This window comes from Musca autumnalis, unplaced genomic scaffold (genome assembly GCF_047663935.1).
Source record: "Musca autumnalis isolate F117 unplaced genomic scaffold, ASM4766393v1 scaffold_2, whole genome shotgun sequence".
NCBI lineage: Eukaryota > Metazoa > Arthropoda > Insecta > Diptera > Muscidae > Musca > Musca autumnalis.
In genome coordinates, this window is record NW_027411755.1 from 138,070,414 (window position 1) to 138,085,685 (window position 15,272).

Consider the following 15,272-nt stretch of genomic DNA (forward strand, 5'->3'; position numbering starts at 1 on the left):
CGGATAAACTTTTCAGTAAGAAAAATACGTCCGCACAAAATTTTCTATAAGAAAAATTCATCCGGATAAATTTTCTGTAAGCAAGAGTCATGAGGATAAACTTTTCTGTAAGAAAAATTCATCGGTGTCGAATTTTCTATAAGAAAGATATATTCACTTTTTATAAGATAAACTTTTCTATGAGAAAACTTCATGCTGATAATATTTCTATATAAAAACATCATCTGGATAAACCTTCTATATAAAAACTTGATCCGGATAGATTTTGCTATAAGAAAAATTCATCCGGATAAACTATTTCTATTTCATTCAAATGCATCCGCATAAATTTTCTATAAGAAAAGTCTATAATAAAAATTCATCCGGATTAACTTCATTTATTCGGATAAACTTTTCTTTAAAAAACATCAGTATTTTTTATTTAAATTCCGTTGTTGTTTTAATATTTTAAAACAACGAATTTATTAGTGGAAAAAATTTGGCATTGTTTGCCAATTGGTAAGGCAGGAAAGACTATAGTTTCGATCCACGCCATAGTTTATTATCAGTTGTTTGAAAAAAAAAAATACTTTTGGATAAATTTTTCTATAAAAACATCATCCGGATAAATTTTCTAAAAGAACAATTCATCTGGATAAACTTTTCTAAAAGAAAAATTCATACGGATAAACCTTTATATAAGCAAAATGCATACATATGAACTTTATTATACCCAAAAGAGATCTATAATAAAATATATCCGAATTAACTTTTCTATAAGAAAAATTGATTCGGATAAGTTATTCTATAAGTAAAATGTATCTGGATAAACTTTTTTATAAGAAAAAATCATCCGCATAAATTTTCTATAAGAAAAATTCATCCGGATAAACTTTACTATATAAAAACAATTCATCCGGATAATCTTTTCAATAAGAAAAATTCATACGCATAAACTTTTCTATATGAAAATTTCATCCGGATAAACTTTTTTATAAGAAAAATTCATCCGGATAAACTTTTCTATAAGAAAAATTCATTCGGATAAACTTTTCTGTAAGAAAAATTTATACGGATACACTTTTCCACAAAAAAAAAAATCATCCGGATAAAGTTTTCTAAAATATTCATCCGGATGAATTTTCTATAACAAAAATTCAACTGGATAAATTTTTGTATAAGAAGAATTTATTCGGATAAACTTTTCCTAAAGAAAATTTCATCCGGATAAACTTTTCTTTAGGAAAAATTCAACCGGATAAACTTTTCTACAAGAAACATTCATGCGGATAAACTATTATATGACGAAACGTCATACGGATAAAGCCTTTTATAAGAAAAAATCCGTATAAAATTTTCTATAAGAAAAATTCATCCAGACACATTTTTCTATAATAAACATTTATCCCGATAATCTTTTCTATAAGAAACAAATTCAGGAAAAAGTATCTCTCTCCTCCCACTCCTCTGGAAGTGAAAAATTCTAATCTAACTGGCTTAAGGCAATTCAACCAAATTCAAAGATAAAGTTGAGACGCAAAATTGAAATTCTCCTCTCCATTGATAGATCATAACAATGTCAAAACGAAATCATTACAAAATTTCACAAAACAAATCAAAAGTTCACCAAAGCAAAACACAACAAGAAAAAACTATTTTAAGAAAACAAAAGCAACAAAATAGGAATATTGCAAATCCATCAACTGAAATCAACAGTAACAGCTAGTCAAGAACACTAAGAAACTTTAAATAACTGGCCCACAACAAAAAAAAAAAAAAATGCCCTGCCATGGCTAGGCCAAATAACTAGCAAATCAACCAAACTTGCCTACCATCACAGTCATAATAATAGAATAAACAACAACAATAACAAAAACGTCTCATGAGGTTTCCCTGTACGAGTGTGTGTGTGATTTTTTGCAATTTTCTTTTCTTTCTTTTTTCATTTTCTGTACTACTGCTGGCCGTTGACGTTACTGCAACTATTGTTGAATTCCAAAAAGTCAAAGAACTGCAACATTCTTTACCAATGGCCACCATTCCTTTGACTTCTTGGCCAAGGAAGTGCAACGTGCTGGTTTTACTGGCTAGTTTTTTTTGTTTTGCTTTTCTTTTTTCATTTGTTATTTACTACTGCTTAGAAGAACATGTGGCCTAGCCAAGAAATACAAAAAAAAAAAAAAGGAAAAACCTAGCCCATAGGCCATCATACTGCCAGAAGTTATCTATGTCTTTGCCGAGATTCCTTTGGCTATTATGTCGTTCCTATACTCCATATATCTATAAATGATGTACAATGCCATCACCATCATCATTGGTTAGTGGGGGTGAAAGCTTTATGAAGTTGAAGCGCAAGCTCATAATGATGATGATGTCAGCATTAATGTGAATGTTGAATATATGAATTGACTTTTGCTGCAAACATTTGATGATGTTGACGATGATGGCCATCATTCAATGGCAACAAGGAATTTGACCTAGGATGTAAAGAAATTTGTTGTTTTTGAAGAAACAGTAGCTGACGTTTGAGGGCAACTGAATATAATATAAAAAAATTATACCAAAATTTTTGGATTTGGGGTAATGTCTACATAAAAGGATTTTAGGAGGGTTGGCTTTTTTTTATTTGGGATGATGACTTCTATTTTGCTTTTTAAAATAGTCAGGCTTAATCCAATAATCGTAGTTTTAATATTTTATTAAAACAGCTTTAATTTATTAGTGGGAAAAATTTGGTTTTGTTTGCAAGTGAAGGTGGTGCCACAAAAATTCTCGATCAGAGTGTTTCTTTGGACACGTATCTAGCGAGCGAGCAATTGACACTTGGGTATAAACAGTTCCTAGTTGAAAAACAAGAAACAAGAGAACTGATGAGGATCTGTGGCGAGATCCGAATCTATAGTCTTCCTTGCCTTACCCCTTGGGAAACATCGCCAATTTTTTTCCACTAATAAATTAATGTTGTTTTAATAAAATATTAAAACAACGACTATGGAATTAAGCCTGACTATTTTGCAAAGCAAAAATGATTTTAGTTTACAATCTTTTATTGAATATACTGCCAAAAATAATTCAATTTGATTTTTTATTATTTGTTTCTTGAATTTTTAATGTAAAACAAAAACCCCTGCCAAGCACCTCACTTATGGTTGCCTATTGCCACATTCTTCTCATCTCTCGGAGTATTCACAATAACCTGAATATTTTTCTATCTCTGTGATCTATGAAGGTCAGCGTCATATACAACCAATAGTGGGCATTGTTAGCAAAACAAGTTCTATTTTCTACAACTCTTTACTACGCATTTTATGATGAGTTAAAATAGAATAATAAACAAAATTATGTTTTTTAAACACCTCAAGTTTCCAAATAAGAAAATAAAATTATCGTAACAGATCTTTTAAAATGTTGAGAGAAAATCTGTTTTGAAGTTACCGCAGTAGTAAGATTTAGTTACATTACATACATGTGGCCCTGAAGTAAGATGTCATATCAAATATATCAAAGCAAAAATTCAAAATTAAACAGAGTTATATGATATTTCAAGAATGAAAAGTGTTAAAAAATATTTGTGAAAATAAGATTTGAAAGTAATATACCGGGACTGAGCACGGAAACTGGTTTTATCTTCTTTCTCTGTTAAGAAGTCTGATCCAAATTTGATAGAACAAAAAAGAGGAGTGTTTTCTGTTTTTTGTCTAATATTTTTTACAACATAAATGCCATCTAAATCACAAAGAAAAGTGATGTCTTTAAATCCTATGAATATCAAAAACTACTCCCATACATCAATTACATTAGTTTTCAAACATGTCAACTTAATATAAATATCCTACAAATGACATTAAGAATCTTAGTTTAAATGTTGTTGTCTTTTCTCAAAATCCCCACACAATTGTCTGGTATATTGATAATCTTCGGTAATGATTTACATGCAAAGATTGCCAAAAGATATCATTACAGGCAAAAAAGGCATGAGGCAGAGGGCTCTTTATATCCTTACCGCCACCACTAGAAACCAGTCCGCACGGTCATGAAATTAAACTCATTAAAAGTCAGCATCAACCAAAAACACAAAAAAAAACAACCAACAATTGAGACCAGTTGGCCAAGATGTACATCGATACAATACAATACATATATCATTTGTAAGAGCGTGGCGACCAATTGGCTCATAGCCAACAACACACGGCCAAATGTAAAGGTGTTAATTATCGATAAAAATAGACCCGCTTATAGGAGAGGATGATGCTGCACAGCACACATGATACAGTCTCCTTCCACTGCCACTTCTTCCTTTCGAGTGATCAACATGGAATAAAAAAAACATGACATGTAATTTTTAGTAGTTGTATGTATGTGTTGTTGCTTTTGGTTTTTGTTTCCTTGACTGTAAAATATATGAAAATTGAATTCCTCTTTTTTTTTGCAATGTATTTAATCCAATTAACAAACCAAAACGCAGGCATTGAATGAAGTCAAGGCGTGTAAGTGAGTTTTTTGTGTGTTTTGTAAGGAATACATTAAACAGAACTGGTAACAATAAACAAAAAACTAAAAACGATCTTAAATTTAATTATACTCAGATTGAAATACTATTTTGAAAATATATCTCATACGTTTTATGTCAAATGTTCTCAATGTATGGCAACAAAAACAGATGGGTTTTGTATTTCCAATCATTCAGAAGAATTTTTATTTCATGTAGGGAATTTCCATATTCGTTTCGTGACTATAAATTTGTGTATGTAGTACGATTATTTGGAGACTCCTGTCAGATCTATGTTAAAGGTTTTTTTTGATGCTGGAAGTAACTCATTAAACAATAAACGAAAAATGGACAATTTACAAAAATTTTTCGACATTTATTGAGGTATATGAACATGACCATCAGAAGTATATTACCTTATGGAAGGTTTCGTGGCTGGTTCATAATAAAATCACATGATATAAAAAATGGTATATAAATAAAAAAATAAAATATAGAATATAAAATAAAAAATATATAATATGTAATAAAAAATATAAACCATAAAATATAATATATATAATATAAAAAATATAAATTCTAAAATACAAAATATAACATTTTTGATTTTGTGTTATTTAGTTTGACCTTTATTTTAATTAAAGATATCTTTAGATTAATTAAAATATAAAACATAAAATATAAAATATTATAATAAAATACAAAATATAAAAAACTAAATATAAAATATAAAATTCAAAATATAAAATATTAAATAAAATAAAAAATATGAAATATAAAATAATAAATATAAAATATAAAAAAAATATATTTGATTTTGATTTTGAGTTATTTAGTTATTTAGTTAGACCTTTATTTTAATTAAACATATATTTAGATTAACTAAAATATAAAACATAAAATATTATAATAAAATGCAAAATATAAAATACAAAATATAATATATTAAATTTAAAATATAAAATATGAGATATAAAATATAAAATATATAATATAAAATAAAAATATAAAATACAAAATATAATATATAAAATTTAAAGTATAAAATACAAAACATAAAATATAAAATATTATAATAAAATGCAAAATATAAAATGTAAAATACAAAATATAATATATGAAATATTAAATATAAAATATATAATATAAAATAAACAAGTAAAAAAGTGTTAAGTTCGGCCGGGCCGAACTTTTTATACCCTCCACCATAAAACATTTTGAACTAAACCGGAATAATTATTTTCTATCCTGTCCACAATTTGAGGCGGAGATATTCTGTGACCACTGATGCCTAAATAAGGTAAAAATTGCATAGAGAAATGTCTTCACTCGGCTGGCAACCTTATATGGGGATAAGTCAATGTGTGGACCTATGTTGATAATTGTTGGAGGAGATGTTTGTGACCACTGTCAAATTACAGCTACAGGTTAAAAATTTTAGCTAAATTTCTCAAAGTATCGAAAATCGGGAGGTACCGTTATATGGGGCTATAGCAAAACATGGACCTATGTTGACGATTTTAGGTGGAGAAGTTTCATGACCACTGAGAACCTAAATTGTCAAATTACAGCTAGTTCGGTTAAAAATTTTAGGGAAAAATCTCAAAATACCGAAAATCGGGAGGCACCGTTATATGGGCCTTTACCAAAACATAGACTTATATTGACGATTTTTGGTGGATAAGTTTCATGGCCATTGAGAACCTCAAATGTCAAATTACAGGTAGTTTGGTAAAAAAATGTAACCAAAATTCTCAAAATACCGAAAATCGGGAGGTACCGTTATATGGGGGCTATACCAAAACATGGACCTATATTGACGAGTTTCGGTGGAGAAGTTTCATGGCCACTGAGAACCTTAATTGTGAAATTACAGCTAGTTCGGTTAAAACTTGTAGGTAAAATTCTAAAAATTCCGAAAATCGGGAGGCACCGTTATATGGGGCCTATACCAAAACATAGACTTATATTGACGATTTTTGGTGGAGAAGTTTCATGGCCATTGAGAACCTCAAATGTCAAATTACAGGTAGTTTGGTTTGGTGGAGAAGTTTCGGGAGGTACCGTTATTTGGGGGCTATACCAAAACATTGACTTATGTTGACGAGTTTTGGTGGAGAAGTTTCATGGCCACTGAGAACCTTAATTGTGAAATTACAGCTAGTTCGGTTAAAAATTTCAAAATACCTAAAATCGGGAGGTACCGTTATATGAGGGCTATACCAAAACATGCACCTATGTCCATATCATTTGGAATATAAGTTTGTTGATCACTAGGAACCCTAAATATCAAATTATAGGTAATTCGGTTTGAAAATGTGACTAAAAACTTAAAAATTCCTGAAATCAAGCGGTACCGTTATATGGTGGCTATACCAAAACGTGGACCGATATGGCCCATCATCGAACTTGACCTGCCTGCAAACAAAAGACGCAAAATTTCAGCGTCCTATTTCCATTTTTGTGCATGCTAGAGTGATTACCATAGACGGACGGATATCCACTCAGAATTTTACGCTGATCAAGAATATATATACTTTATAGGGTCGCAAATGATTATTTCAATGCATTAGAAACGGAAAAACAAACTAAATTTCCCTCCATACTATGGTGGAGGGTATAAAAATACAAAATATAAAATTTATGAGGTTGCAAGTGTTATAATGCTTTAAGAGAGATCATTTTTCAAAATTTATTCTTTTCCATTTTCATCCTTTCCATGAATTCCCTCTTCCAAAAATACTTCTCATGCCTAATTGATTCATTTTCAATTATGGGGCTTTATTTACGCTTACATTTCTGTGATTTCGTAGATTTCCCACAACCTTTGTCTTGACCAACAATTCTGATGCCAATAAAACCACAATTACACATTGAATTCTGAACACACAAACAGACAACACATTAAAAATGATATTAATGTAGCAACACCAGAAAATTGTAAGAACAAAACTTATAAATACCCTTAACAGAACAACAAGAAGAAGAAGAAGCGGCATTTATTGCCATGCGGTTTGTATTCTTAATATAAGACACTAAATGAAAAAAACAACAAAAACATAACAACAAACAATTATTGTCCTTTTGCCTAGAAAATTGTTTTAACCACAACACACAAATGGGGCGGCTGGCTAAAGCTCAACAAGGAATCAATGAAGAATTTGTGTTGTAGCTGCAAAATAGTTGGGACAAACCGGCAACAACAATAACAACAATGATGGCGGCAATGACCACCGCCACAATGATATTGTTGGTGGTGGTGATGATGATGACAAACCAACAACAATGTTAACAACAAATAAAAGCTGTTTACAAAGAGTCAACAATTTTATTTAATGATGATTATGATGGTGAGTGAGCGAGTAGGGATCACTGAGGATGTAGATGTAAATGTAGAATGAAAACATAACACAAAAATGAAACCATCAGAGGATAATGCCTTCCCAGATCATCATAATAATGTTGACCATCATCATGATGATGATGATCATGTTAAAGTTGATCAGTAGTATGATCGTGTTGCTGATGTCAAGATGATGATATAGCCCAAACTTCTTGCCTAGGAGTCTACACACAATAGCACGAACATATTAACAGCAACAGTAACACTAGTGACTGACTGCTTGGTTGACTGGCTGGCTAACTGACTCTTTGGCATCAATGGTCTCGTGGAACCACACAATTATTAAATTACATTCTACATGCATTCAGGCCATATTCAACTAAAAAGCAAAACATGCTAATTTATATATTTTTAAAGATTACCCTGCACAAATGTTAATTTATTTATTTTGTGGTTGTTTTTAGTTAAGTTATTTGCCTTTTTATATTTATCTTCTGCTCCTTCCTTTCCATGTGATATGATATCACGCCTGTGTACACATTAGCAGAGAAGGACTATCACGAGCTATGCAAATTCTTGACTTTGATATTGCATGTAATCGAATCATAGCAACAATAACAACAACAACTAAGTAGAAGACAACAAACACTTCCAAGTGTCTGGGATGAGTGAGTGAGTAAGTTTGCATGACAGGTTTCATGAAAATCAACAATGAACTACTGGTATTTTCTTTTGTGGTTGTTGTAAGAGTATGGTGATCGTTTGCAGGGAATCATGGGATACTTCCCTGAATTCTGGAACCTACAATGTTCGTTCCCCGCCCTATTATCCAAGATTATAATGTTTATAATGCAAACATTTTTTCTCTTCATTTTTGTCTTCACTCCATATAACCTTGCAAGGAATTTATATAGCAGAAGTAGAAGTGGCAGAGAGAAAAAAAAAACTGAAAATTGATTTTAAGTGCTGGTAAAATTGAAAAATTAAGTTATTTTAAATTGTTGGCAAATCATGATTCATATAATTTTATAGATTTGCAACACGGACAGCTAAGCAGCATCCATTCACATGTTACTGATGCTGGCTGATATGTTGACATTGTTGACGACGTCGTCTATAAGACCAAGTTGTCCATAAGATTGTTGGCTTAAAAAAGCCAAATGACGCCTTTTGAAGGTAATCCAGTTGACAATAAGATACAATTTTTGTGTAGGTTTTGAGCGAAAAAAAACGCAGTTCAGCAGTACAAAGACTTTATGCGTTGCTATGGCAAGTTTTCTAATCAATGACAAGACAAAAATGGAAATTGCTGGTATTTCTGGTATTTCTGTTGCCACAAGGCTAAGTAATTTCAAATCAAGGGGAGTGGGGTGAGGGGAGAACAATTGAAAAACAATTACATTTCACATTCATTTGAATAATTCATTCTAGGGGAGGTAAAAATATAATCTCTAACCATTTTCCCCGAGAAAGGGAGAACAACAAAGAGTGCTTGTGTCTCAAGTCTTTTGTAGCAAAGGAAAGAGAGAAGTTGAGATTTGGGAATGAATTATGTTGGTGTATTGGTATGATGAAAGAGGGAAGATAAAATTGTGAAATTGAGTGGCTAATGCTAAATATTTTCAACGGAGGGAGGTTGAGGGGAGAACAATTGAGGAAAAATTAAATTTCACATTCATTTCAATAATTCATTCTAAGGGAGGTAAAAATAGAATTTCTAGCAACCTTCGTAAGGAATGACGGGTAGAAATTTTTAGAGTGTTTGTGTCTTAAGTCTTTTGTATCACAAATATTCACATTCATTTAAATAACTCATTATAGAGGAGAGAAAAAAAATAGAATTTCTAACAACTTTTCCGTGAGATTTGGAGAATATCAAATAGTGTTTGTGTAATAACGTGTTAACGCTACAATAGCTACAACTAGACTAAAAGTCATGGCTTTTGGTTTTGGGTTAGTACCCCACCTTTAGAAAAAGCATTCTACTTGGAAGAAACTATCGAAAAATTAAGGTAGCCTTCTAATGATGACATCACAGATGAACTTTTTAATGGTCAAAAGAAATCATGCAGTTTTCACAATAGCTTGCAAGTTATTACTGCCTTAAGGACGTAAAGTATATTTTTGGAGTTCAACAATGTTAGAACTATAATTTATAAAAAGAGAGAAATTGTGATTTTGCAAGGGATCATGTTTATACCCTACACCACACAGTGGTAAGGGGTATTATGTCTTTGTGCATTTGTATGTAACATACAAAAGGAAACGAAATAGACCCACAGTTCCTTTTGGGGATATACATATAATCACTTTCTGAGTCGATTTATGCGTGTCCGTCCGTCTGTCTGTCTGTATGTCTGTCTGTCTGTCTATCCGTCTGTCCATGTATTTTTGTTCGCAACATACAGGTCGCACTTTTTGTCCGATTCAGCTGAAAATTGGGGACTACGACTTTTTTAGCCATAGGAAGAACGCTATTGCTTTTGGTGAAAATCGGTTCAGATTTGGATATAGCTCCCATATATATTTTCGCCCGATTTCACGTATTTGCTGCACCAAACACGCTATATACGTCCAATTTCGATGAAATTTTGAATGTGTGACTGAATTTTGTCTACAAATAAGTGTGCAAAATTATATTGAAATCGGTCCGGATTTGGATATAGCTCCCATATATATTTTCGGCCGATTTCACGTATTTCCTGTACCACACACGCTATATATGTCCGATTTCGATGAAATTTGGAATGTGTGACTGAATTCAGTCTAGAAATAAATGAGCCAAATTATATCGAAATCAGTTCATATTTGGATATAGCTCCCATATATATGTTCGCCCGATTTCACGTATTTGCTGCACCAAACACGCTATATACGTCCGATTTTGATAAAATTTGGAATATTTGACTGAATTTAGTCTAGAAATAAGTGTGCCAAATTATATCGAAATCGGTTCCGATTTGGTTATAGCTCCCATATATATTTTCGGCCGATTTCACGTATTTTATGAACCAAACACGCTATATTTTTCCGATTTCGATGAAATTTGGAATGTGTGACCGAATTCAGTCTACAAATAAATGTGCCAAATTATATAGAAATCGGTTCAGATTTGGATATAGCTCCCATATATATTTTGGGCCGATTTCACGTATTTTCTGTACCAAGCACGCTATATATTTCCGATTTCGATGAAATTTGGAATGTGTGACTGAATTCAGTCTAGAAATAAATGTGCCAAATTATATCGAAATCGGTTCAGATTTGGATATAGCACCCATATATATTTTCGGCCGATTTCGTGTATTTTCTGCTCCAAACACGATATATAAGTCCGATTTCAATGATATTTGGAATGTGTGACTGAATTCGGCCTAGAAATAAATGTGCCAAATTATATCAAAATCGGTTGAGATCTGGATATAGCTCCGATTTATATTTTACATATTCACAGTGGTGTAGGGTATCATATAGTCGGCCCCGCCCGACTTTGATCCTTTCCTTACTGGTTGTGTCTTAAGTTTTTTATGTTGATAGGAAGAAGATAAAATTGTAAAATGGCTGGTGTTTGTGGCTTAAGTCTTCTATGGTGTTTTGCATTAAGTATGGAGAAATGATAAACAGTGAATTTGAGAGAAATGATATTACCATTGTCCATGAGAGAGAAAGAAACACAAAACGTATAAATAATTTTTTTCGTCTAATTCAGATACATAATTGTACAAATTTTATGTGAGAGTATTTTGCTCGTTAATAAGCAAAGTTTGGCATGAATAATAAGAGAGCAAATTTGGTTTGTTGTTACGAAAAAGTATATTGACTGGCATCAGTGGTGATGTCTTTGTTTTGCTCAAAGTTTCGTTTTTTATGTAAGTCAAGCTGTGTATTTATAGAACAGACAGCGAAATTTGCTCATTTTTTAAAAATTCAAATAGAAAAATTCTAATATTCTGGAAAAATATTTTATTATATTATAATATAATAAAATATTTTTCCAGAATATTAGAATTTTTCTATTTGAATTTTTAAAAAATGAGCAAATTTCGCTGTCTGTTCTATAAATACACAGCTTGACTTACATAAAAAACGAAACTTTGAGCAAAACAAAGACATCACCACTGATGCCAGTCAATATACTTTTTCGTAACAACAAACCAAATTTGCTCTCTTAAATAATTATTTACAAATATGCCAAAAAATAATTAACTTATTTCAAAAATATCAGAATTTTCCTATTTGAATTTTTGAAAATTATGTAAATTCCATTGTCTAATAATATAAATCACATCATCCACCTACTGTCCACCTTATTAACAGGACATTTAATACCGTTTTAATATCCGGAAACATCAATCAGAATCCCATAAGCCACACCCTATATTTTTAATCCTATGTGCATAAAATTTATTGAAAATTGATTTATGACCAGCAAAATTAACATCAAAATCTACTTAAGAAAAAAGAATTGAGTTGACAATTACGCTTTGCCAAGAGATATTTTGAAATAAAAGTAGCATGTTTCAAAACCTCTGTCTTTAATCTTTTGTTTATTGAATAATTACGAAAGAAATAACGAGAAAAAATAACAATAATAATAACCATAAGTGGGTGTTATAATCACATTTCAAAAAATTGATTTACATATCGTCATAGAAGCACTCATAAATGTGTTCAAATATACCCTCTGCCCACCCAAAACAATTCCAACACTTTCAAAACATTGCAGACCATTTGATTTGTTTAGTTGTGTATTTCTCTGTTTGTCTTGGGGTATATTGTAAATTGAAACCCACATACGCAACTTAATCAAATTGAAAAGGCGTTTTATGGTAGTTGTTGGCTTATTGAGTGGTTATTGTTTGTTGTTGCAGCATGAATAAGTGTAAATAAAAGAAGGTCAAACCACAAGCAAAATAAACAAAACAGCCAGAGCTTTGTAATAAAATAATATATCTTAAAAGCTAAGGTATTCACACAATTGCAATAAGGTTTTGGAATTGTATAAAGAAAATTGAAATAAAATGGAATAAATAACTAAATTGTGTTTATTGAAAGAAAAAAACTGACTGGTATGTCATAACTTTGTGACAATTATATTTATTGTTCAAAATTGTATAGCGATATCACAGGCCTCGCAATTTAAAATGACATTGAATATATCCGATTTAACGAGAATAGGATCAATGTAACAGTAAAACCTCTGGCCCGAAGATGGGTTACGGTGTAAATATCAGCTGATTATGTGGACAATGGTGTTGCAGCCTTAATCATGATCAATTTACCATAGACCACAGCTACATATTTACTAAATTCTTGAAAATAAACTGAGTACTTTAGTGAGTTGCAAATACAAGAGAGAGAGAGAGAGAGAGAGAGAGAGAGATTTAATGATACTTCTCATTCTAAGATTATGGAGAAATTGTGGAATTTTTTGTATAATGTTCATTAATCAATAAATAAATCTATTAATTAGAAAATGTGGTGCGATTTTGTAAACAAAAACATTTCCTCCACAAAAAAAAAAAAAAAACAGAGCGAGGTAAAAAGGGATGTGGTTTCTTAAAATTTACATGGTCCAGTATGTGTCTGGTAACGAGGGGCTGGACTTTCAGCGGACTTGGTACATCAAAATGTCAATCTCAATTTGTTATCGATATTTTTGACAGGTCAAAAAATCTAATAATTCCCTAATTTTCTTTTCCCAAGTCTTATGACGTCTGTTCTTTACATAGAAGTTCTTTAGATTTGTTTTTGCTTTACCTGTATTTTAGATTGTTTTCATTTTCTGTTGCGATATTTTAATATTTGCGATAGTTTTGTAGCTTACCTGAAAAAAGGAAAAAAAAGAAAAATAGTAAGATACATTTAAAATTTGATAATTAACTAAAAATAGTTTTTTTATTAAAAAAATTTATTAAAAAAAATAAAGATATTTTTTAATAATTTTTCAAAGAACATTTTTTGATAATCGTGGATTTTTCAAAGAATATTTTTTGATTATCGTGGATTTTTTAAAGAATATTTTTGATAATCGTGGAGTTTTCAAGGAATATTTTGTGATAATCGTGGAATTTTCAAAGAATATGTTTTGATAATCGTGGAGTTTTCAAAGAATATTTTTTGATAATCGTGGATTTTTCAAATAATATTTTTGATTTTTTAAAAAAATATTTTTTGATAATCGTGGATTCATCAAAGAATATTTTTTTGATAATCGTAGATTCATCAAAGAATATTTTTTTGATAATCGTGGATTCATCAAAGAATATTTTTTTGATAATCGTGGATTCATCTAAGAATATTTTTTTGGTTAATCGTGGATGCATCAAAGAATATTTTTTTGATAATCGTGGATTCATCAAAGAATATTTTTTTGATAATCGTGGATTCATCAAAGAATATTTTTTTGATAATCGTGGATTCATCAAAGAATATTTTTATGATAATCGTGGATTCATCAAAGAATATTTTTTTGATAATCGTGGATTCATCAAAGAATATTTTTTTGATAATCGTGGATTCATCAAAGAATATTTTTTTGATAATCGTGGATTCAGCAAGGAATATTTCTTTGATAATCGTGGATTCATCAAAGAATATTTTTTTTTGAGAATCGTGGATTCATCAAAGAATATTTTTTTTTGAGAATCGTGGATTCATCAAAGAATATTTTTTTTTTGAGAATCGTGGATTCATGAAAGAATATTTTTTTGATAATCGTGGATTCATCAAAGAATATTTTTTTGATAATCGTGGATTCATCAAAGAATATTTTTTTGATAATCGTGGATTCATCAAAGAATATTTTTTTGATAATCGTGGATTCATCAAAGAATATGTTTTTGATAATTGTGGATTCATCAAAGAATATTTTTTTGATAATCGTGGATTTTTCAAAGAATATTTTTTTGATAATCGTGGAATTTTCAAAAAATATTTTTTTGATAATCGTGGATTCATCAAAGAATATTTTTTTTGATTATCGTGAATTCATCAAAGAATATTTTTTTGATTATCGTGAATTCATCAAAGAATATTTTTTTGATAATCGTGGATTTTTCTAAGAATATTTTTTTAAAAATCGTGGATTCATCAAAGAATATTTTTTTGATAATGGTGGATTCATCAAAAAATATTTTTTTGATAATCGTGGATTCATCAAAGAATATTTTTTTGATAATCGTGGATTCATCAAAGAATATTTTTTTATAATCGTGGATTCATCAAAGAATATTTTTTTGATAATCGTGGATTCATCAAAGAATATTTTTTTGATAATCATGGATTCATCAAAGAATATTTTTTTTGATAATCGTGGATTCATCAAAGAATATTTTTTTGATAATCGTGGATTCATCAAAGAATATTTTTTTGATAATCGTGGATTCATCAAAGAATATTTTTTTGATAATCGTGGATTCATCAAAGAATATTTTTTTTTTTTTTTGATAATCGTGGATT

At 30.3% G+C, this 15,272-nt stretch overlaps 1 protein-coding gene across 1 annotated transcript in view; it reads right to left on the minus strand.

The window, feature by feature from the left end:
* Positions 1-15,272, minus strand: part of dpy (fibrillin-like protein dumpy) — a 310,858-nt gene that overhangs the window by 218,986 nt on the left and 76,600 nt on the right. The gene's annotated exons all lie outside the window — the stretch shown is intronic.